The 24103-nt window shown below is 42.8% G+C and overlaps 1 protein-coding gene across 3 annotated transcripts in view; it reads right to left on the bottom strand.

Moving 5' to 3' along the window:
* The window catches only part of MLXIP (MLX interacting protein), a 57394-nt gene that overhangs the window by 17943 nt on the left and 15348 nt on the right, over positions 1-24103 (bottom strand). The gene's annotated exons all lie outside the window — the stretch shown is intronic.

Here is a 24103-nt window from a genome sequence, read left to right as displayed (position 1 = left end):
CCAAAAAGAAATCTGTTGACCACTGAATGAAAACTAGGCTCCTTTTCCCTGGTCTTCACTTGCCCTTCTCAAGCCTTATGAGAAGGGGACCTCTCTGCATTGCTTGGAGGTGGCTCCTGGCACAACACTTGGGAACCTGAACTGTCCAAGAGGGCCATGCCTTCAGCAGCATTCCTTGCCTGCTGTTAGCCTGGTCTGCAAGTGCCCTTCACATACTCCAGGAAGAATTGGAAGGTAGACTCTTTAACAATTAGGGGTGGTACGGGCAATCCAGGCATATAAATGTCCTATGGGCCTCGATGACTGGGAGTTCCTCCTGTTCAGAGTCCCTGACACTGGGTCCTCACTCATGAAGGAAGGAACTCCCTCTGCCCAGCCCCTGCTCTGCCTTCCAGAAGCTGTTCCAATGCCACCCTTCTGGGCTGGCCTGGCCTCTCTTCTTGGCTTTAGTCAGCCTCTGGGACAACACCAACACCTGATGCAGAGATGTCTGAGCACAGGTGTATACACACGTGACTGCATCTCTCTTGCCACCAGGATGGGCTTACTTAGTAATTTTTCCTGGAACAGGTTATGGGTACTTGCAAACCAAGCTAACAGCCGGCAGAGAGCTCCCTGGAGGTGCAGGCTTTCAAGAAATTCAGTTTTCCAAGTGTCCTGCCAGGGGCCATTCTGAACAACTGGCAGAGGGGTCCCTTTTTCGGATGGCTTAACATGGGCAAGGTATTATTTTTGGTCTGTATCAAAGGGGGTTTGGAGTGATCCATCTGGTCATAGGCCACAGCCTTGTCTCTTCTCCAAACCCATTCAGAAAGGCCCTCTGAGGGGCAGAGGTGTGTCGGCAATCAGGCAGCTGCTGGAGTGTCCAAAGGAGGTACTTAAATAATAAACATTCTTTGGTTTATGTGTTGAATTGAACCCAGGATGCTCTACCTTCCCACCCAAGCCATCAAGGAGCCCAAGCTTTGGATTATGTTGGCCAGAAAACTCACCCCACAGAGAACATGTCATAGAAACATTCTTTGCATGTAGGGGACATACGAGTAACAGCAGCTTCTGCCCAAAAGGTCAGGAACCTCAGAAGAGTCAAAACCTTTGGTGCTTCTTTTGCTTTCCAGTCCACCTGGCTCATCTCCATGTGATTGACCTGTCACCACACCTCTGGGGTTCAGAGCCTCTGCTGCACAGCATACCCCAGCTAAGCAGGCACCCATCTGTTCTGGCACAGCCTTTCCCTGGTAGAATCAAAATAAAATGCCCCTCCTCCAGAGTATTTCACTAAGGATTGAATAAGAATGGGCATGTGTTTACACATATAGATTCTCTCTCCTCTCCTCACCCCATATCTGTTAAACCCTAAAGCAAAATATAAAAAAAAAACTATGAGTAACCATCTCGAGAATCAGATTTTAGTTAGTCCTGAAAGCTATCTTTTTAACATCTCCTGACTTGAGGTGTTTGCCACACTGCCAGGTGGCTGCAGCTCCTGCACAGGCGGAAGAGGGAGGTGCCTTGTGCGCACCCTCAATCCCAGCAGAGACACAGGAAGGTCAGCCCTGTGGTGCATGTGAGCCCCCAAAGCTGTGGGGCCAAGCATTCCTTCTTCAGTGCTTCCCATTTACTCAATAAGTATCAAGCACCTACTCTGTGTGGTGAAGTGCTGAGAATCAAGGAAGGGCACGGGCAGGGCAGCAGGGGCCCTGCTCTCCCGGGCCTGTGTGCTGAGTGTGAAGGATAAGCAAAGACTGGGCGAGCACGTGGAGCACCACCAACCCAGTGGGAGAATCCAGAAAGCTCTCTGGAAGAAGCAGCATTTAAGCTAAGGCCGAGGAAAGGAGGGGAGGCCCACACTGCTCCTTCTGCCTGCCACTGGTCAGGGCAGTGAAGCCCCCAGTGGCTGTCCGGACAAGGCTGGAAACAGAGCCTACAAGAAGCTAATAGCTCCCTCCCACCATGAAAAGGACAATCTTCTTTCCCTCCTGTGCGAGGTTCTCTAGCAACTGAAGATATGGCCAGGGAGGTGATTCTAGAAAACAAAAGAAAATAACACTGTCCTTGTCTCTTTATTTCCTTAAGGAAAAAAAAAACAAAACCCTGGCAACCCCTATTGGGTCCCCTCTTGCCCCTGCCAGCTCTATTTTTATTCTTCACACTTGAATAAATCCCACTTCTTTCACTCTTTAACAAACAAAACAAAACAACCTTTCCCTATAATTGACACCCCTTCCTCTTTCTGAAGTAAGAATTTTAAGGCTACTCTACATCCTCAGTAGGACCAGAATCTGACCAAACACTGGCCTCCCAGAAATGGCTGCAGAGTACCCACACAGACTGGGGAGCTGCTGGTACCCTGATGTGGTCTCCAAATTAATCACCTGCTAATATAAACCTAATTGGAGTACTGACACACAACTACAATCCCGGCAACTTGGGAGGCTGAGGCAGGAGGATCACCAGTTCAAGGCCAGGCTGAGCAAACCAGTGAGACCCTGTCACAAAAGTAAATAAATGAAAAGGACTGGAAATGTAGTTCAGTGGTTAAGTGTCCCTGGGTTCAATTCCCAGCACTGAAAGAAAACAAACAAACAAACAAAATCCAACTCTAGCTTTGCTTATCTAGCACCTTCAACAAGGCACAACAGGAGTGAGATGGTAAAGAAATTCAACCTCGCACTGGAGGGAAAGAGGATTGTCTTTTCATGGTGGGAGGGAGCTATTAGCTTCTTGTAGGCTCTGCCTCCAGCCTTGTCTGGACGGCCACTGAGGGCTTCACTGCCCTGACCAGTGGCAGGCAGAAGGAGTAGTGTGGGCCTCCCCTCCTTTCCTCGGCCTTAGCTTAAATGCTGCTTCTTCCAGAGAGCTTTCTGGATTCTCCCACTGGGTTGGTGGTGCTCCACGTGCTCCCCCTGACAGGGATGAGTTTGGGGATTCTTCACTTATTCCTCCCTGCTTGATGAAATGTTTCCCTTCTCCTTGATGTTTAGGTCAAGTACAGTCCATTTCAGCAGGAAGATGCAGGATTTCAGAACTTCCATCAGTACAGGTTCCTATATTATCCTCATAGCCAATAGGTGGCGCTCCACAGACACAAAGAAACGGGCCCAAATGCAAAGGCAAAACTTAAGGTACAGAGTTCCCTGCCCACCACAGCAAGTCCAAATAAAGATCTGAAGATGCAACACACATTGCTCTATGATATCAAGGGTTACCAAGACAAATGATGTTACAAAATGACAATAGACAAATTATATTAGGAAATGCTGGCGTAGGCCTCTCTAAGTCACCTTCCTGATGGGCTCCTTGGCCTATAAGATGCTCAGGTGCATTGTTTGTTGTACCAGGGAATAGCTGCCTTTTCGCTTGCTGGGGCTCCCTTGTGGAGCCTTTTAGAGAAGCTTCTAGTTTCATGGGAAAAGGCAGCTGTTCCCTGGCAGAGCCATGAGCAGTGTTTCCAGAAAGTCTCTCTAGTTCGGACTCCGCCCCTACACTGCCACAGCAAAACTCATCTTCCAGATGTGATGGAAATACGCTTCTTGGTCCAAATGTATTTCTTCTTCAAAGCATAACCAGGACCACTGATGAAATTTTCTGAGACCACTAGTTTTCTGCCAAATACCTTGACGTCCTCTGCCAGCCTTTGCCTCCTAACTTTGCCCCTCCTTATGTCAGAACAATGATCCCATTGGGACTTACCATCCACTAAGCCTCCCTGCCCACCATATAGGAAGGCCACTGTCTAGGTCCAGCTCATCTTGGGGCTGCCAGCATAGTGTCTGGTACAAGGAAATGCCTTTACATCCAGTTTTTAAATGAACACTAAGTGTTTCCATGAAGAGAAGTTTTCATACCACCCAGCCTGGCCACCCTTCTTAGAAGGCAGGTTCTGGACATGAAACAGGAACTTCACAGGACAACAAAGATCCCTCTCAAAACTTTGTTGGACCGAGTGAACAAACCATAAATTCTTCAGAGGTCTGGCAAAAGACTATTTTGGAATGAAAGGAAATTAAACTGCAAGGCTTGCACAGGCCAAGCTAGACAAGTAGGAAAACAGGGGAGGGCAGCAAAGTGAGGGAGGGCAACAGCAGGCCACAGATTTGGGATTCTGTTGGTCTCAGGCAGGATTGGAACCTAACTCCTGGTCAAACCTTCTCCAATAGGAAGAAGGCAGAGGTCTTAGGGTCTGTTCATTTGTTTATGCCATCATATATGTTATGGGGCAATATGTCCCCCATCGTTCCTGATGCTGCTTGGTGGGTTGGCCAATAGCAAAGCATCCCCAGCCCTGCCTCCTTACTTCCTCACAGACAGGTGGAGAGGGTGTCAGTGTAAGAGCAGATGAGGGACCGGTAGAGGTGGCAGGCCATTCCCCTCTTCTTTTGGGAGGCAGCTGCCCATATTCACCATGCTCTGCTCTGGAGGGAGGATACGGAGGGAGGAAGTCAGTCTGGGGTTAATTCACAAGCTCATCTTCAGCTCATCAACAATATGGTAACATTTTAGCCATCATCTGATGGTACTTTTTATTTTTATCATGATAAATCACATGTAACATAAAATCTACCATTTTAGCCATTTTAAAGTATATGATTTAGTGCCACTAAGTACATTCAAAATGTTGCACAATCATCACCGTTACCTAGTTCCCCAACTTTTTTTTTTGGTTTGTTTGGTTTTGTTTGTTTGTTTTGGTACTGGGGATTGAACACAGGGACGCTCCACCCCTGAGCCACATCCCCAACCCTATTTTGTATTTTATTTAGAGACAGGGTCTCATTGAGCTGCTTAGGGCCTCACTAAATTGCTGAGATGGGCTTTGAGCTCGCGATTCTCCTGTCTCAGCCTCCCGAATAGCTAGGATTACAGGCATGCACCACGGCGCCTGGCTCCAAACTTTTTTTTGTCACCTGTTAGTCCTGCATTAGCTCTTGGACAATTTATATAAATGGAATCATACAATATGTGGCTCTTTGTGTCTGGCTTCTTTATTTTAGCATAATATTTTCTTTTATTTCCTTTTTCTACATTTTATTGTGGTGCTGGGCAGTGAACCCAGGGCCTCACAAATACTACACAAGCACTCTACCACTGGGCCACATGCCCAGCTCTACATATTTTCAAGCCTCACCCATGTTGTAGCAGGTTCAGAACTTCATTCCTTTTTAAGGCTGAATCTTATTCCACTGTGGGCTGTTCCTCTGCAGGACTTTCTTTAGAATGTAAAACAAACCAACCAACCAGGTAACCCACATAAGGGATGAATCTACTTTCTATTCCTCTAGTCCACATTCTATTCCTCTGTTCCTCTATGGACAGACAGACAGCTGGGATGTTTCTACTTTTGGGCTACCACGAACAATGTTGCCAAAAACTAATTGCTTTGTCATATTTTCCAAATGGTTCAGAACACTGGGAGGGGAGAGAGGTCTCATCATTGAGCTGGCAATGGGGACATAATGATGGGCAAAAACAATTGTGAGCCTCGCTGGGAGCAAGCTGACAACTGCTTATCAACATTTTGAATGCACATCCTTTTGACCCACAATTCAAGTTGTAGAAATTGATTCTATAGATCCAATTGCACACAGGCACGAATACACAAACAGAGGGACACTAAACCCCAGCACTGTCTGCAGTAGCAGAAGGCTGGAAACAAACTAGATGTTCATCAGAGGGGATCGGTTCAAACACTGGTATATCCATATAGTGGAACACTACGGGATCATTAAAAAGCACTTTTATGTGCTAATATATAGGACCAATCTATAAGAGGCATTATTAATTTTGTTTGTTTTTGATTTGGGAATCAAATTGAGGGCCTCACATATGCTAAGCATGCACTTTACCACTGAACTATACCCCCAGCCCCATCTGTATTTTTAACAGGGGGGTATATAATATACACAGACAAACAAGAAGAAAGGAAGGGAGGAAGAAGGGGAGTGAGGAGAATAGACAGCCAGCCAATCTCTGGAAGGACACACAAGAAAGAGGTAAACAGTGATTGATAACTGCAATCCCCTTTAGAGAAACGAATTGGACAGTTATGGGGCCTGGTGGGAAGTTTTCACTGTTTACTTTTGTTTTGTTTTGTTTTTGTACTGTTCAAATGTAACACAGGAATATATATATATATATTTTCCCTAAATAAGCAAAAAAAAAAAAAAAAAAAAAAAAGATCAGACACAGTTCAGGAACATAAAAAGCTCCAGTTAATTGGGAGCTTTGGAAAGGCAATTAACCACACAGACAGACATGGACTTGTGAATGAGACAGTTCTGTGTACCAGACCAGATAGGATAATGGTTATTAAGCGGATGTCTTTAATGAGTGAGTGGAGGAACAATGCTCAGCCTCATCTCTCCTCCAAGACTCCAATTCTTCTTCTTCTAAAGAACAGTCTCTGTTGGATTGTCCTGGGTTCTGGGCCTGGTCCCACAGGCTATAAGAGCCAAAACTAACAGGCTGTAGAGGGACAAAGGTTCATTGAGGAGTTGGAACATGGTGAGCAGCCACAGCAAGTGCAGGGCAGGAGGAGGGCAATATACATGCAGGAATCGCCCTGGCAATTTGAAGCTGCCACTCAGAGGAGGGCTCCTTCAGAGGAGCCCAGGGGGTTTGGGGCCTGCTCCCATGCCTGAGCATGGGTACCTCTCCTGCACCTGAAATTCATCCTTTATGTCGGTTACCTGGTTTGTTTTACATTCAAAAGAAAGTCCTGCAGAGGAACAGCCTCTAAGGGCTGTAGCAGCAAGGCAGAACACAGGCTGCAAGTCCTGTTCCAGTTCTGTCCTACAGCAAGGTGAGCCACAACAAGAGTGTGTGGGAATTCCACCTGGCTACAACGCTGACCTCTCCTTTACCTTGACTGTGACCTCAAGTGATCTGTGGTCTTGCCTTCCATTTGCAGACAGACACACCACCAGACTTACACCACTTCTAAGCAAAGAAAGAAAGGAGAGTGGTTCTATTTATGGACAAGTCTCATTAGCTTCCTGAGTCCACTTTTGTAGTTGCAAAATACCCACGCACAAGAGCAGTGAGCGGGTTACAAGTAGGTGTGAGGCCCTGGGCTCAACACAGAGGAAACACTAGTCATTGTGGGGCATGTCCCTGGGTTTTAAAGTGTCACATTCTGGCCATAAATGGACTCACAGGGCAGAGCACCACTTAGAGCCATGTTCAAATGTTTGTGTGCACTGAGGTATAGCTCAGTAATAGAATATGTGCTCAGCATACACTAAGCCCTGGGCTCCCCACCGCCAAAATAGATAGATAGATAGATAGATAGATAGATAGATAGATAAAAGCTCATTTGCCAGGAAAGTAAACTCAAATCTAGAAATCCAGGTGATCTCCTTCCTCTAGGAACAAGTTGCAACTGAAAAAAAGGTGGTATCTCATTTCATTTTGTGTCATTTGTTAGTGAGATTTAATAATTAAAAAAATATGCTGGGCTGGGGATGTGGCTCAAGTGGTAGCGCGCTGGCCTCGCATGCGAGCTGCCCGGGTTCAATCCTCAGCACCACATACAAAGATGTTGTGTCCGCTGAAAACTAAAAAATAAATAAATAAATATTAAAATTCTCTCTCTCTCTCTCTCTCTCCCTGTCTCACTCTCTTTAAAAAAAAAAAAATATGCTGGGCATGGTGATACACACAGGAGGATCACAAGTTCAAAGCCAGTCTCATCAACTCACTGAGACCCTGTTTCAAAAAAATAAAAAGGGCTGGACATGTAGCTCAGTGCCAGAGTGGCTGCCTAGCATGCATGAGGCCCTGGTTCAAACCATAGGAGAAGAAAAAAGAAAAAAAGATCTATGCATTAGTTGAAACTTTTATTTATTTTATGAGTTGTCTGTTCATGTTCTTTGTATTTTAAAAATATAACTTTTTATTTTGAAACAAGTATAGACTCACAGCAAGTCACAAAAATGGAACAAAGAGTTCCAGGTACCTTTCAGTCAAGGGTAATATCTTATATAGTTGCAGGACAATATCAAAACCAGGATACTGGCTTTGGTACATTACAGGTAAGAGGACTAAAATTGTACTTAGCTTTTCAATATCCACTGAAATGCTGACTGCTTTCTTTTTGCTATTTTACATTGTAATATTTTACATTAGCGATATTTACAGTTCATGATTTTCTTCTGCTTTGTTTTTTTGGTTTTTTTTTTTTTGTTTTGTTTTTTTAATATTTTATTAGAGACAGGTCTCACTGAGTTTTTTGGAGCCTAAGTTACTGAGGCTGGCTTTGAAATCATGATCCTCCTGCCTCAGGCTCCCAAGCTGCTGGGATTACCGGTTGTACCACCGTGCCCCAGTTCATGAAGTTCTTAAAGATGATTCTTCTAGGTCTTTTGCTTTGGTTTGATTTTGTGTGTTCTATTGTTTTTTGCAGTGCTGAGGATTAACGTAGGGCCTTTTGCATGCTAGGCAACTGCCTTACCACTGAGCTATATCCCTAGCCCCTCCACGAGGCTTTTGATTATCTTTTGTGTATTATAGCATGTGTTTGAATAGGTAGTTCATAAGTTTGTGTAGTCACAGCTACTGGTCTTTCCTTATGTGTTTTATTGCTTCCCTCTCTGCCCAAAGGCTGCAAAGATTCTGTTTTAACATTAATCTCTTTTTTTTTTTAAAGTATAGAAGCCACTTTTTTTTTTAAAGAGAGAGTGATAGAGGAGGGAGAGAGAGAGAGAGAGAGAGAGAGAGAGAGAGAGTTTTTAATATTTATTTTTTAGTTATCGGCGGACACAACATCTTTGTTGGTATATGGTGCTGAGGATCGAACCCGGGCTGCACGCATGCCAGGCGAGCGCGCTACCACTTGAGCCACATCCCCAGCCCCACATTAATCTCTTTTTAAGCCTTTTTTAATCTTACTGATTTTTGAAAAAAAAAGATTACATGCTCACATTAAAGAAAATTCAAACAATACTGAATGGTACAAAGAACAAATGCAAGGTCACAAGCAATTTCACCACCTAGAAGGAACAGTCGTTTAAATTTTGGTGAGAATATTGTATATCTATCTAAAGACAGGTACAGCCTTTACCCTCGGCCTTGAATTCTAGGCCCCTGCAACTCCTGCCTGATAGGAGTGTTTTGTTTGCATAGGGGTTTTGGAGCAGGGGACATCAGTTCTGACCACCTGAGCAGCTGGCAATTAAAGTCTCAGCTGGACCTCTGGAGCAGCTGGAGACTAAAGGTCAGTCATAGGCAATATGGATGGAGACTTGGTAATAATTCTGCTCTTGGATGGTGTTAATTTGAATTCTTTCCCTGTCATCAAATATAACTGGAAGTGTATCAGTCTTCAGTGGGTTCTGGGGTCTTTCTAGCAAATCATTGAACCTGGAGATAGTTTTGCAAACCCCACAGTGTGCATTTGGTGTATTTATTGAAAGAAGTCTTAGGGATTATTTTAACCTTGTAGCTGGCCCATGTGTCCTTTTTCTTTGTTTTGGTTTGTACCAGGGATTGAATTCAGTACACTTGACCACTGAGCCACATCCCCAGCCCTATTTTGTATTTTATTTAGAGACAGGGTCTCACTGAGTTGCTTAGTGCCTCACTTTTGCTGAGGCTGGCTTTGAACTTCTGATTCTCCTGCCTCAGCCTTCTGAGCTGTGTCCTTTTTTTTTTTTTAGTTGTATATGGACACAATACCTTTATTTTATTTTTATGTGGTGCTGAGGACCGAACCCAGTGCCTTCCACATGTGAGAGGAGCACTCTACCACTGAGCTACAACCCAGCCCCCATGTGTTTTTTTAAAATATATTTATTCAGATAAAGATATAAATATATGAATAATTGTAATAAACAAATAAAGGATCATGCTTTTGTTTTATAACATGTTTTTTTTTTTACTTGTAGGTCACAGATATCTTATTATGTGAATATGGAGTTTTACATTATTTTATTGGCTACAGAATATTCCACTACACATATTTATCATAATCTATTTAACTATTTCTCCATAGATAGATATTCATATTAACAAACACACTGTTTCTTTACTATTATAAACAATGCTATAATGAATATTCCAATATTTATATCTTTGTGCATTTATGAGACCGTTTCTATAAGAAAAATTCCTAGAAATGAAAGAACTGAATCAGAGGGTTTATATATATTTATAATTTGGTGATAGCTAAAGACTCTTTAAAAATTTATACTCATTTACGCTCTCAACAGCAATGAATAATGCCTATTTCCCCAAAATATTACTTATATTAATTACTAATACTTGCTAATTTGACAGGCAAAATCTGGCTCAATGATACTTTGACTCCCATCACCATCTTTTTTTTTTAATGTTTATTTTTTAGATGTAGTTGGACACAATATCCTTATTTTATTTTTATGTGGTGCTGAGGATTGAACCCAGGGCCCCACCCGTGCTAGGCAAGCACTGTACAACTGAGCCAGAATCCAAGCCCCCATTAGTATATTTTTGTGTGTGTTCCCTGTTTTTTTTTTTTTTTAAGGTAAAATGTTTCCCTCCCTGTTGGCTTGAGGCTCTTTATCTGGTGGAAATGTCTGCAACTCACCAAAGAGTTACCATGTCCTGTCCTATTTGTCTTGACTATTTAAGGTACATGCCCTTTTTGTTTTTTGTTTTTTGTTCTTTTTTTGGTCCCACTTAAATTTTTAATATATGGTGGGTTACTGTTGCTATTTTAGTAGAATTTTTTCATTAATGTAGTAAAAATTTAAGTCCTTTCTTTTATGTTTGTTTTTTGTGTCATATTTTAGAAAGGGGGTTTCCTATCCTAAGCCTGTGAAAATACTTATTTACATTTCCTTCTAGTATTTCCACAGCTTTACTTTGTACATTCAACTCTTTGCTGTGTCTAGAATATATTTTGGTGTAATGAATAAGAGGGGGATCCTGCCTAGTCAGTGGTTCCCACCAACTTGCTAAACCATCCACTTTTTCTGTTCCACTAAACTTCCACCCCAGCACACAGCCTTTTCTCACACACCTGGGACCACATCTAAATGCTCCATTTCTTACTCGTTTTTGTGTATATGGTTTTTTGTAGGGGAGGAATACTGGGGACTGAACCCAGGGGTGCTCTACCCCTGAGCAACACCCCCAGCTCTTTTTATTTTTTATCTTTAGACAGAGTTTCACTAAGTTGTCTAAGCTGGCCTTAAACTTTATTTCCATCCTCCTGCTTCAACCTCCTTAGTAGCTGGGATTACAGCTATGTACCACACCTGGCCATAAACATATTTTTAGTGATTTATCACTTTCAATATTCAACTCTTGATTCTTCGGAGGGTGGGGGAAGGAATCAAAATGCAGTTCCTTATACAGTTCTCCAAAATAAATTCTGACTAGGTATCTGACCATCTCAGCTTCCCCGACTTATTAATGGCATTTCCATAAATACATATTATGTCATGACATACAGTAGGGTCTGCTCTAGGGCCTCATATCACTGATTGGTGTCCCATCATCTAGTAACATGATCCTGACTTAATAACTATAACTTTGTGACATACTTTACTGTCACAAGTAAGGTTAGCGCCCATCATTTTTTTAAATAAATTTCAGAATTCTTGCCTATTTATTCTTCCATTTGAACTTTACAATCATGTTGTCAAATCTCAAAAGAAAACTTTTGCCAGGCTCAGTGATGCACACCTGTAGTCCCAGACACTTGGCAGGCTGATGCAGAAGAATCACTTGAGCCCAGTAGTTTAAGGCCACCTTTGACCCTATCTCCTAATAAGAAGAAAGAAAGGGAAATGGAAGAAAATTAGGAAACGCCTCTAGTATTCTGATTGGGGCTATACCTAAGGTGGGCTGCACTGATGTGCCAATTGGGCTGTCCCCATTTCAGGTTAGGGTATGCTTCTCTACTTATTCAAGCTATTCAACTGACTAGAAAAGAAAGAGAAAGGCTGGGTGTATCTTAGTGGTACCATGCTTGCCTAGGGTTCGAGTCCAAGCACCATACAGGAAAAAAATGGAAAAGTGAAATCTGAAGCTTTTTAGTTTTCTATACACGTCTTTCACATTTCTTTCTTTCTTTTTGTTGTCGCTGGACATAATACCTTTATTTGTTTGTTTATTTTTATGTGGTGCTGAGGATCGAACCCAGTGCCTCACAAGTTCGAGGCAAGTGCTCTACCACTAAGCCACAACCCCAGCCCTGTCTTTCACATTTCTGATCATAATACTTTTGTAACATTTTAAAATAGTATAAAAATAAAAAGTATAAAGTGAAACCAGCAAAACAAAACCAAATTGCATAGTTACACCCCTGAACTGGAGCACCCTTCAATACAACACCTTTTATTGTATTCAACATGGCCCCACCTAGCTGATAAGGCAACCGTCCAGGGGCAAGCCGCTGGGATAAAGAGAGGAAAGGCTTCTATTATATTCAGTACCAGGAATATTCCCCGAAGAATAATCCTGCTCTGGCCTCTTCCCCCACCTGTGCAAAAAGGCAGGTTTAAATAGTCTAAAGTAAGATTGTATGTAAAGAATGAAAACTTTCACTGAAATGCAGATACCTGGCTTACAGAGGAAGTGAATCAACAGTTTTCTGGCCAGAGACTACACGAAAAGTGAAGGCTCTAGAAATTGGCTACCAGAGATGCAACAGAAATGGGTCATGGGTCAATGTTTCCGAGCTCCTATGAAGACTGGCAAGACACAAATTTGTTATTATCACCATCAGTCATTTTTGAGGCATTGCCAGCTACATAACCTACTTAAAAGTCAGGGAAAGCTGAAGCCATCTGATGCATCTCAAAGGGTAAGATAACACTCTCCAGGTAGCCAAGACCTATAAATAGGCTTCCATAGCTTCTCCCTTTTACAGAGAATTCAAGCAGCTTAGTCCAAATTCTATCCCAGTTCCAAAGGTCCAGAGCATTCCCCTTCCTAGAAAAGGAGATGTGAGTCCTAAAGAACCCAAGTGAGAGGTACCCAAAGTAAGGAGGGGGGTCACACCAGCTGTCATTAGGCAAAAGAACAAATAGATGAACCTGTGACACCCCACTACAACCAGACTTCTGGCTTATCTCTGAGAAGGGCAGTTCAACAAAGCAAACAACTTTTTAATGCCCTCTTCACATCATCAAAATTCCAAAGCAGCATCTGTTCTCCCTTGCCTGCTACAGATGATCTCCCTCCCATGTGCTACTGTCATCCCAAACCTCTTCCTCTTCCAAAAACTTAAAAAAAAAAAAAAAAAAAAAAAAAAACAGCAGAAGGAGATAAGTTTCAGTTATTATCCAATCCCAATATTAACATCAGACCTTTGTATATTATTGACCCTGATGCACAGGCAATTCCTATCTTAACTGTCAATTCAAATGCATAAAGAGAAAAATATTTTTTATAGCTGCATGTGAAGGTGAGAACACCTTTAGTTACTGGGGTGCTATGAAAATCAAGTGGAGGGGTAACTAATGGATCTCTCATTTACCCCAGCTTCAAAGGCCTCTTGGCAAAATAGACAAAAAGAAAATGAGAATGCCTAAGGCACAGATTATTAAGAAAAACAAACTAGGGGCTGGGGATGTGGCTCAAGCGGTAGTGCGCTCGCCTGGCATGCGTGAGGCCCGGCCTGGGTTCGATCCTCAGCACCACATACAAACAGAGATGTTGTATCTGCTGAAAACTAAAAAATAAATAAATATTTTTAAAAAAAAGAAAAACAAACTATAGAAGTCAGCACACAAAGTAATAGACATTAGCCAGGCACCGTGGCCCACATCAATAATCCCAGCAATTTGGGAGCTGGAGTGGGAGGACTACAAGTTTCAGGCCAGCCTCAGCAACTTAGTGAGACCCTCTTTTTAAAAAAAGGGTGGTGGAATGTTGTAAAGCAACCCTGGGTTCAATCTCCAGTACCACACACACCAAAAAAAGAGATAGGCATTTATCTTCTCCTAACTGAAATCCTGATATGCTGATGCAGCCAGGCCAGGCCCTCCAGGAGTTTGTGGAACTGGGAAAACTAGACCAAGGTGGGAGGAGCTCTCCTCCTTCTCTGTTTCCATAGACATTAGGGAACTATGAATTCTGCATGAGAGGATGCAAGCAGAATAAAACATGAAGCCAACCTTTAAATGGATTTTTTGACTGTAGAGTTTCAGCAGCCTGTGTTGGCTATAAGGGTCGGCTGTGTTTTCTCAGCATAAGGAGAGTTCAATTGTTCAATTGTTCAATGCCTGACTCTGCTATAGTCAAAATCACAGACATTACAGAGGAAATCTGGTTTCGTCCACCATGCCTGTCCTGATGTCATGAAAAATCTATCAGATCTATCAGCAGAACCTTGGCCAGGCCCCCTTCATGGGTGGAAACACAGAGCATCTCCCAATTAGGGTGACTTCAGGGACAGGGCCAGCTTTTCTAATCAGAAAAACACTTTCAGAATCACCCTGTTACCTGCAGCCACAGGAGAGCAGGGAAAAGGATATTAATGTCCCCCAATGCAGTTCTGCAGCCCAGGCATACCACAGGTCTCTCTGAACTTCACTTTCTTTGGGAAGAAGAAAATAGATTTCACAGAGCTATGGTAAGAAAAAATGAAGTTGGAGGTTGGAGCAGACTGACTGCTCCATCTGGTACACAGAAGGGTCTCTGCTGAATGGATTTGCACAATCAGCTTGCCATACCTTCAGAGTTGTGACCCACTCACTATAAAGGGCACATTTAGAAGCCTTGAGGCACTACAGCCAATGTAGAAATGGAACAATTTGGTGGGGTTGGGGGATGGTGATAAACAAGATCCTTGGAGCTGGCCAGACACCCTGCAAGATCTCACACTTTAACAAAAACACAAAAGATTGCAGCCAGTATGGGCAGCACAGAGCAGGTTGTCCTTCCGGCATCAGCCCCACTACAGAAGAGCCACTGCATAGGAGCAGCAAAGGGTGGAGTTGGGGATTTCCCAGCACCCACACCCCCTGCATCCTGTCCTAGCTCCCTGGGCGAAGAAAGAAATGCTGCAGAGGGACTGATGGCCTTCACCCTTAGCTCGGAGGCCCTCTGCCCCAGTGTTGATTAATTAGGCTAGAGAGCTGGAAACCTGGAAGGAGCCAAAGGGAGGGTGCTGGGCCAGGCTGCCTACTGGAGAGTGCATTAGGAGGCAGTGGACCAGCTCCATGGACTCAGGTACTTGGTCACGTAGTCACAGCTCTTTCAGTCTGACAAATCCACAGAAACAAAGAAGAAAGAAATAGCTGGGCGCAGTGGTGCACAACTGTAATCCAGTGATTCAGAGGCTGAGGTAGGAGGATCCCAAGCCTTAGCGTCTTAGGGAGACCCTCAGCAACTTAGCGAGACCCTGTCTCAAAATAAAAACTAAAAAGGGCTGAGGATGTCACTTAGTGGTAAAGCACCCCTGAGTTCAAAATCCAGCACCAAAAAAATAAATGAAATGTATGGTGGCACACTCCTGCAATCCCAGAGACTCAGGAGACTGAAGGAGCAGAATCAAAAATTTGAGGCTAGCCTGGTAGCTTAGTGAGATCTGGTCTCCAAAAAACAAAAAGGCCTGGGTATAGCTCAGTGATAGAGTGCCTAGTACATGCAAGATCCTAGGTTCAATTCCTGGTACCAAAAAATAAAATAAGATAAAAATCACAATAATAAAATAAGAGGGCTGGAGTTGTGGCTCAGCAGTAGAGTGCTCACCTAGCAGGTGTGAGGCCCTGGGTTCAATCCTCAGCACCACATAAAAATAAACAAATAAAGTAAAGGTATTTATTTAAAAAAATAAATAAATAAGAAATGATCCCCTTACAAGGCTGAGAGTCAGCTGCTAGAGTTACAAAGGGAAAGGCCAAAGGCCTTTAATTCCTCAACTATTATAAGGAAGGTACAGATTAAAATGTGTTTTTGATGAATGAAGGGGAAAAAAGAAAAGAGCCTGCGCCTGCATCTTGCTTCCATCATCAGAGATCAAAGCATCCTACTGTAAGGAGGCGATCTTCCACAGGCCAGGAAATGAAGCATCCCAGCACTACCCAACCAGAGCCTGCAAAGTACCAGCTTAACACTGAGGCCCAGGTAACAAAGTGAGTCCCTGGGCCCTGCCCTAGAACCCCACAAGCTAATGGGAATGCAGAAATGGCCGAGTGAGTTCAGGCCTGCAGGGAACAAGTGCAGGGAAACACAAAGGAAGGAAATTTAATGGTGCCTGCCTCCAAAAGGATGCCTCACCTGTCTCCAGGTTGGACAGGGCTGACCAGAGAAGGGGATACAGAGGAAGGGCTCCTTGTAAAAGGAAGGAGCCCCTTCTCCAGACATGAACAGCCTCAGCTCCTGCGCTCTTCTTCCCTCCTTCCCCTATCAGCACCATAAATGGGTCCTTAATTTTGAAAAAAGGAGTTAAGATAACAGCACCTGAATGCTGAGTGCCAAGGGTCAAAGTCTGTACCTTGCTGCTGTGTCCCCTGCTAGTGGAAGAACAGGTGCCAGTCAAGTTATTGGAAAAAGAAGAAGGTTATGGAAAGTCTGCTGTCCACATCTTACATTTAGACAAAGGGTAATTTCCTGAATCTATGGTCCAAAAGGATGATGGAACAGGAAGAAGAGTTCACCTGTCATGCCAGTGTCTGAAGTGAAGCAGAAAGAGAAAGGTGGTGGGGCAGGAGAAAACAAGAGGGGAAAGAAGGGCTCATAAAAGGGATATTGTGGAGAGATGTCTTTTCTCAACTGTTGGTGGTTTGATGATAAAAAAGTGAAAATCTGCAGAATGCAGTTTCACATACCCGAATCCCAGCAGCTCCGGAGGCTGAGGAAGGAGGTCTAAAACATCTCTCTACAGGGAGATCTGGCAGTTCATACTGAATCAAATGACTAAAGTAAGCATCACTGACAGTGGGGCAACCTGACGTTACACACCCATGAAGCACCCAACAAAAAAATGGTTAGGCCAAATCACATGTGGTTTATAGGACACGCAGAGGACAGGCACACAGGTTAAACACCCTAACAGAAAAACAAATGCAGAATGTGGGACAGTCTTCACACCCAGATCAGTCCCTTTAAAAGGTCAATGCATGCCAGGTGTGGTGGGACATGCCTGTAATTCCAGTGATTTGAGAGACTGAGGCAGGATTCCAGGTTTGAGGCCAGCCTAGGTAACTTAGTAAGACCCTTTCTCAAAAATTTTAAAGGGGAAGGACTAAAGGTGTAGCACCAAAGTAGAGTACCCTGAGTTCATCCTAGGTACCCCCACCCACACACACACAAAAAGTCACTGCATGAGGAAAAGGAGAAGAATTACACTAGATTAAAAGACTAAAAAGATGAAAACCAAATACAAGTATAGGCCTGAATTAGGTCCTGATTCATAAAAATTAATTACAAAGGACATTCTGAGAAAAACCAGAAAACTTCATGTAGTCTATATATTTAGGAATAAAATGTCATAAAAGTCTGCAACTTATTTTGTTGAACCATCTGAAAGCAAGAGATATAGATACAGAAAGTGTGATAAAAGCCAATAAAGGGAGGTTGGAGGGGGGACTGCAATGATGGTGGTGGTTGCATTATTTAAACTTCTCTGTTTAAAATCTTTTATAATAAAAATCGGAAAGAAAAAAAAAACTGGGGGGGGGGAAGCCCATGCTCAATTTTTTTTTTTTTTTAAAGAAACAAAACAAAACAGGGGCTGGGGATGTGGCTCATGCAGTAGCGTGCTCGCCTGGCATGCATGGGGTGCTGGGTTCGATCCTCAGCACCACATACAAATAAAATAAAGATGTTGTGTCCACCGAAAACTTAAAAATAAATATTAAAAAACTCTCTCTCTCTCAAAAAAAAGGAACAAAACAGGTTAGGGTATGGCTCAAGGGCTTTCAGGGAAACTCAAAAATATATAATAAATGGTCAAACTTTGGAAACAAAGGAATCACTAGAGATCAAAGAAATAAATCTTTTTTTTTTTTTTAAATTTTTTAATATTTATTTTTTAGTTATTGGCAGACACAACATCGTTGTTTGTATGTGGTGCTGAGGATCGAACCCGGGCCGCACGCACGCCAGACGGGCACGCTACCGCTTGAGCCACATCCCCAGCCCCACAAAGAAATAAATCTTAAAACACTGGTGATACCAATTGTGACTATCAGATTCACAAAGATCTTTAAAAGCAGGGTAATACTAGCACACAGTTTAAAAAAACAAAACTGGGAAACACTTTCACCATTTCTTCAGAAGGTAAATATACATTTGCATATGACTCAGCATTTAATCAAAAGAAATAAAATCTTTTTCTTTTTCTCCCCCAATCCCTTTATGTTTTATTCTATTTTCCTACAGTCTAATTGCCCAGGCTGGCCTCGAACTTTGATCCTTCTGCCTCAGCTTCCAGAGCAGCTGGGATTACAGGTGTGTGCCACTGTGAAAACTGTATGTCTACAAGACTTGCAGATGAATGTTCTGAGCAGTTTTATTCATTATATAGTTGAAAACAATAAAACTGAATAGAAGCCAGAAGTCCTATCAACTGGTGAATGGATGAAACAGTGGAATGTCTGCTGAGCCCAGAGCAACTTGGATCAATCTTCAAACATGCTAACAAAAGAAGCCAGAAAAGCGCACCCTACACATTATATAAAACCATCCCTGATAGGCACCCAGTGGGAGAGGCGAGCTTCTCCTGGGAAGGACTCAAGGAACCTGCCAGTGCTATATCTTGATTCTGTATCTCTGTGGTGGAGGGGGTTACTGGGGATTGAACCCGGGGCACTCAACCACTGAATTGTATCTTCAGCTCTTTTTTAAAATCTATTTTGAGGGGCTGGGGATGTGGCTCAAGCGGTAGCGCGCTCGCCTGGCATGCGTGCGGCCCGGGTTCGATCCTCAGCACCACATACCAACAAAGATGTTGTGTCCGCCGAGAACTAAAAATAAATAAATAAATGTTAAAAAAAATAATAATAATAAAATCTATTTTGAGATAGGGCAGGGGATAAAAAGGCCTAGTGGGGATGTGGCTTAATTATAGAGTATCCCTGGGTTCAATTTCCAGTACTGCAAAAAGAATTAATTTATTAAAAATTTGCCAGGCACCATAGTGCATGAGGCTCAAGAGGCTGAGACAGGAGGAACTCAAGTTCAAAGCCAGCTTCAGCAACTTAGTAATAAGAGGCCCTAAGCAATTCAATGAGATCCTATCTCTACATAAAGTATAAAAAAGGGCCAGGGATGTGGCTCAGTGGTTAAGTGCCAAAAAAAAAAAAGAAAAAGAAAAAGAAATGCTGCACTCCTTAGCTATTACTAAGAAACTACTAATCCATTCTGTCTTCATATGTATGTCCATTCTGGATGATGTGCATAACTGGAATTGTACTATGTGACTTTTTGTGACTAGTTTTTCCTCTTATTATACTGTTTTTGAGGTTCTCTCACATTAAAGCATGTCAGTACTTCATTCACTTTCATGATGGAATAATACTCCATTGCTTAGATTCACAACGTTTTGTTTACCATTCAACAGTTGAAGGACATTGAGTTTATTTCTAACTTTTTCTCATTATGAATAATGCTTCTATGAAAATTCATGAACAAGTTTTTGCACAGACATATGTTTTCATTTCTCTGAAATGAAACTGCTGAATCATAGGGTAATTCTATGTTTAACTTTTTGAGGAACTGCCAGACAGCACAGCCACTGCACCAATTTATACTCCCCTCAGCAGTGTCAGCAGTGCAGAGTGCTCAAACCTCCATGTGCTCACCAATGCAGACCATGGCCTAGTGAGCAGAAAGTGGGACCTCACTGTAGTTCTGATTTGTATTTTCCTAATGATGAACAAGCTCAATACATTCCCACATGCTTCTGGTCATTTGTGTATCTTTGGAACAATGTCTCTTCAGTCCTTAGCTCAATCTGTACATTAGGATTTCTAAATTTTTGAGTTGTAAATCTCTTTATATATTCACATATGCATCCTTTACTAGATATATGATTTGCAAAAATTTTCTTATTCTGGGAGTTCTTTTCTAATTGGTACAATTTTTGAAACCTGCTCTAATAATATGTATCAAAGATTTCAGCCAGGTGTGGTGCCTCACACCTGTGATCTTAGCTACTCAGGAGGCTAAGGCAGGAGGACTACTTGAGCCCAGGAGTTCAAGGCCAGTTTGGGGAACATTTTGAGATTCTTGTCTCAAAAGAATAAAAATAAAAAATAAAGAAGTGTAATGACAAAAGGTATAAACAAGGTTATTCATTCTATGTAAACTGAATTCCAACCCTTACCTCACATCATATACAAAAATTAACTCAAAATGAACCTAAATATAAGAACTAAAAGTATAAGGTTCCTAGAGGCAGAGGGTATAGCTCAGTGGTAGAGCTCTTGCCTAGTATAAGTATTTGCCTAGCATGTGCAAGGCCCTGAGTTCAATCCCCAGCATCACAAAAAATCTTCCTGAAGAAATCGGACAAGAAAATCTTAGAGGCCTTGGGTTTGGCAAATATTTTGTTAATAGAGCACAAAAATGATGAATTATAAAAGACATACATACTGTAACTGGTTTTTAAAAACCTCTGCTCTACAAAAAAACTACTGAAGCCAGGCACAATGGCGCATGCCTGTAATTCCAGCAACTCAGGAGGCTGAGACAGGAGGATCACAAGTTCAAGGCCAGCCTCAACAAGTTAGTGAGACCCTGTCTCAAAAAGTAAGAAAAGGACTAGTGGTAAAGTGCCCCAGGTCAATCCCCCTCCACCAAAAAAAAGAACCAAAAATGATGGTGTGAGTCTATTTTACCTACATGGGCACAGAGAAAAGTTAAAAGGACAGTAACATAACGGAACCCCCAACTGTAGTATTTCAAAGGATTCTGTCCTTTCTTTCTGTCTTTAGGGAAGTATGCATTCCCCATTTGACAATAAACGTGCATCTCCAAGTAATGGGGAGAATGGTAAGGGAAGAACCTACATAAAAGAATTTCCACTTGGGGGCTGGGGTTATAGTTCAGTGGTAGAGCACTTGCTTGACATGTGTGAAGTATAGGGTTTGATTCTCAGCATCACATATATATACATAAAGATCCATTGACAACTAAAAATAAATAAATAAATAAAAAGAATTTCCACTTGGAAAGGGGAAAAGTCAATGTTCATCTCACACTTAACATAAAGTAAAATTCAACTAACCAGGACACACAGTTTGCCCTGTTGACTGGATTTTTTTTTAAACTTGGAACATTTGAGAAATGAGAACACACTGTAATTTTCTTTCTTTTCTTTTTTTTTTTTTTTTTTGTGGCACCAGTGTTTAAACCTAGGGGCACTTAACCACTGAGCTACATCGCTAGCCTTTTTTATTTTGAAATAGGGTCTTGCCAAGTTGCTGAGGCTGAACTTGTGATCCTCCTGCCTCAGAATACTGAACTGCTGGGATTGTAGGCATGCGCCACCATGCTCAGCTATAATTTTCTTAAGAATCTCATATCTTATAGCCTTTCCCAGATCTGCAGGTCATTTCTATCATACATACTAGTTAATTTGACCAACACTTTTAGTGACATAACTGGGTAATTACAGCTTCAGAGTATTCCAGAAAAGAAGTTCATACACAGAGCATTCTCTCACAACTACCTGGAACTCAATTAACTATCTAGGAGTGAGTAAAAATAATTCCAGATGGATGAGAAACTTCTGTGCACTAGATTCAGAGGACAGTCTCCAAACCCTAAGTTAATTACTCTTATTTTACACTCAATTTAACAAGTTATACAAACCAATAGAAAATGGAAGATCTGGCTGGCAAAGTGGTACATGCCTGTAATTCCAGTGTTTTGGGAGGCTGAGACAGGAGGATTACAGGTTCAATGCCAGCTTCAACAACTTAGCAAGATCCTAACTCAACATAAAAAAAGGAGTTTGGGTGTAGTTCAGTGGCAAAATGCCCTTGGTTCAAGCCCCAGCACGTGAGACAAAAGGGCAGGTCAGCAGTGAACCCCCTGCAGAACCTGAGGAGCTGACAGCCTGGAGGGGACAGTCATTAAAGATTCGAAAACCAGGAGCTTATCCATTCCTAGATTCTTGTGTTCTCCTCAAATAGAATCATGGAGGTGCTTCCCAAGTCTCTCTGAATAAGAACTAGCCCTGGGGAGGTCACTGTATAGGCACCCTTCCACTGGGCTCTGTCACCATGCACTACTGTCTCCTTTCACTCCCACAACCCAATCTATGAGAAAAAGAACTTTGACTTAGCTTTCTGGCACAAGAAACTTAAATTTCTTTTTCTCCCCCCACCCCCACTCTGTTCCTTAAGGTCTCACTAAATTGCTGAGACTGGCTTTGAACTTGTGATCCTCCTGCCTCAGCCTCCAGCCACTGGGATTACAGGTATGTGCCACTGAACCTGGTTTACCTTCTAAACTCTTGAGATGTCATATTGTAACCACACTGCACTTAAGAGTTATTAATCCAAATGCACAGAAATGAAGTTCTTGAAAAGGGAATCTCAATCTCACTATAAACACCTTCCTCTGTGAGCCACCTCAACCCCAGGGGAGTTCCTGATGTCCTTTCCCTTCAGGAGCAGGAGTTCCAGAGACATCTGGATGTCATAATTTGACCCCACAAATAGGACATTGCACTGAGGGGTGAGACAGTGAGTCGATGCATTGAAGTTAGCTTCGGAAACCAAAATACTGAGGCTCCACTCCTATCCTTGAAGGAGCTCAGCCAAACCTTCTGCTCTTGCTGATTACCTCTATAACTTGAAACGTCATACACAAGATAGGGCAGACACCAGGCCTGAAGGGTCAGTTGAGAGGTCAGCCTTGGCAGCAACAACAGCAAGCAGGCAGCCTGGCCAGAGCAGGTAGTCTGTGTATGGAGCAGGTGAAGGCCACCAGAAGTGCTGTGATTCCTGGAAACTATGCTGAAAGGGCCTTACTCAAGAGGTAACATGGGCTGCAGCCCTGGAGTCCAGGATGGTCCTAGGATGCCACTGGAGCAGGAGACAGCTGCCTACTCAAATCTGCTGTTGCTGTGACCAGGGACAGCAAAGGGAAGACGTTTCTCCCCTCCGGAGCAGCAGAGGTAGAAGGAAAAAGGAGCCAGTGTCAGGACACTGGTGCAACTCAAACCAAAGCAACTGACACTTTATTCAAAACAATGGTGGCTTTGTCAGGAGATTGCAACAGCCCAAGAAGAGTCAGTTGAAAAACTTGCCCTCCCCACCTAATTTCTACCCTCCGGTCCTCATAACTTTGAGATATCATGTTAAAAAGAAGGAAAAGGGCCAGGCATGGAGGTGCATGCCTGGAATCCCAGCAACTCAGGAGGCTGAGGCAGGAGGATCACAAGTTCAAGGCCAGACTCAGCAACTTAGTGAGTCCCTAAGCAACTTAATGAGACTACACCTATAATCCCAGCAGCTTGGGAGGCTGAGGCAGGAGTATTGAGTTCAAAGCCAGCCTTAGCAATTTAGTGAGACTCTAAGAAACTCAGTGAGACCCTGCTTCTAAATAAAATACAAAAAAAGTGCTGGGGATGCGGTTCAGTGGTTTAGTGCTCCTAGGTTCAATCCCCACAACCAAAAAAAAAAAAAGCTGGGGATGTAGCTCAGTGGTTAAGTGCCTCTGGGTTCAACCCCTAATACCAAAAAGAAAAAGAAGGAAAATAAATTATACATTTAAATCAACATCAGCCAATGTATGTGATGCAAGAGAAGGTCACCAGCTGCCCTTCAGAGACAACACATCACTGGAGCTGCCTATTGTGCAGCAGGGATACCTACCCAGGAGCCAGGGCTCCCAGGACATGTCTAAATCTTACTGATGAATTTCCAGTGATCCCAGCCAACAAAGAACAAAGGGCTGAAACATTAAGTTTTCTACACTGCTGCAGTATTGAGTTCCAGTCACTTGGGAGGGAAGTATCAAGATCTTGATGTGAGTTGGGATGGCTACCCCCTATCTCTGCAAGACCCTCAAAGCAGCTACCCCAGGGTCCTCTAGGACAGGAAACAGTACATTCCCTCTGCAGAAGAACTGGAGGCTCGGGAAAGAACAAGTTACAGTATTTCTCACACCACACCCTGCCCTCCTCACTTCATCCTTACTTTCCAATTGGGGC

Source organism: Spermophilus citellus (assembly GCF_964194105.1).
Source record: "Spermophilus citellus genome assembly, chromosome: 3".
Classification (NCBI taxonomy): Eukaryota; Metazoa; Chordata; class Mammalia; order Rodentia; family Sciuridae; genus Spermophilus; species Spermophilus citellus.
The sequence above is the reverse complement of the archived record's forward strand: the minus strand, read 5'-3'. Positions and strand labels throughout refer to the sequence as shown.